We start from the raw sequence: 1,407 nt of genomic DNA, 5'->3' as shown, positions 1-1,407 counted from the left end.
CTTTGTATGTATGGATCACTTGGGTTGTTACCGACATCTGGTGAAAATTTCATGTCATTAGCACCTCTAGTAATATATTTACTGAGATAAATGGTAACGCGTTCAATACTTATTTTACCCGCTGCAAATACAGCTACCCAAGGAGTGAATCTTGTATCTGCATGACAGATAACTTAGCAAATAAATAATTTTACTAAAACCATACAGCACAGACACACAGGTTCCCATTAATAACATCTCAGCAATATAGTCACAACACACAATAACAATGTTGATGTGTTTTTACCACAATGAGGGGATTCTGAAAGTGCCAAAATATTTTAGCTGTTGGTGATTTACAGACTTAAAAAAAGTATTTGGCCTGAAAGAATAGAACACTTGAAAATGTCTTTTGGACAAAAACTCAGACACAACACAGGACCTGAAAGATGTATCATTTTTGCATAAATTCATCATCTTTGTGCCAAGTTTCATCTGGGCTAACCCTTCTTCTGTCAACTGAATCAACCAATAATGATCATTTATTTAAGTTAAAAAAAGACTTTCTTAAACCAAACTCTTCAGAATATAACATGAAATAAAAGTAACAGTAACTGCATTCATTTCAGCTCTATTTTTGTGTTGTTACTTGCATTAAATATGTATTTTTGAGAAACATGGACGTCTTTTTTATTTATTTGATTTTTTTTGCTATAAATTCAGATATTTTAGTGTTGTATAATCTTGTCAGGATTTTATTTGATRGAAATGTTAAAACTCTTTAATGATCAAGAATAAAGCAATTCAGCAAGCTGTACCTATTTGAAGCTCGCATCTTAAACACTCAGATTAAGTAATACGCGCATTGCGCCACATGAGGGCGACCCGCCATCACTGAAAACCAACCCGGGGTTTTAATTGTCTCCTCACAAGGTCAGCGTCTCCCTCCCTGCGTCCAACCGCAGCACCAGCAAAAGACTAAAGTGAGGAGGGAACAAAAATGCTGGAGGCTGATATTTTCTCGGCACCGCAGGGAACTAAAAGCCCACGGCTTTGAAGAGCAAACCTGGAACCCCCAAATCAGCAGACTGATCCAGGTGCGACCACTTTCCAGGACACCCGAGGAGCGCGCTCCCAGTTTGGATCTCATCTGACAACAAGTGAGTGTGTTGTTGGTCCACTTTTATTGCATTGTATTCTTCCGCACTCAGGACTGATCAATAATCCGCAAATTAGTTGGTGGAACTTCTCTAACCTTTTCAATWAATTTTGTCTTTGCTGAAAAAAAAAAATCTTGAACATCATTTTATACACAAAATATAAATTTTAGCAGGTCTTGTTTGTTTTTCGTTCAATTATCAAAACTTTTAATCCTTATAGATTTTTATTCTTTCAATTTATTTATTTTTTTATTTTGTGTGTGTTTTC

General features: G+C 35.9%; 1 protein-coding gene and 1 long non-coding RNA gene across 2 annotated transcripts in view; one reads left to right on the top strand and one right to left on the bottom strand.

The window, feature by feature from the left end:
- The window catches only part of LOC106517409 (uncharacterized), a 64,834-nt gene that overhangs the window by 18,860 nt on the left and 44,567 nt on the right, over nucleotides 1–1,407 (bottom strand). The window lies entirely within an intron of this gene.
- The window catches only part of ntn2 (netrin 2), a 49,252-nt gene continuing 48,812 nt past the window's right edge, over nucleotides 968–1,407 (top strand). Inside the window, exon 1 of the mRNA XM_014008231.1 lies at nucleotides 968–1,139. The gene's annotated coding sequence lies outside the window, so the exon portion shown is untranslated. The remainder of the gene's footprint in view (nucleotides 1,140–1,407) is intronic.

The sequence above is a fragment of the Austrofundulus limnaeus genome, unplaced genomic scaffold (genome assembly GCF_001266775.1).
Source record: "Austrofundulus limnaeus strain Quisiro unplaced genomic scaffold, Austrofundulus_limnaeus-1.0 Scaffold48, whole genome shotgun sequence".
In the NCBI taxonomy this organism is placed as follows: Eukaryota; Metazoa; Chordata; class Actinopteri; order Cyprinodontiformes; family Rivulidae; genus Austrofundulus; species Austrofundulus limnaeus.
The sequence above is the reverse complement of the archived record's forward strand: the minus strand, read 5'-3'. Positions and strand labels throughout refer to the sequence as shown.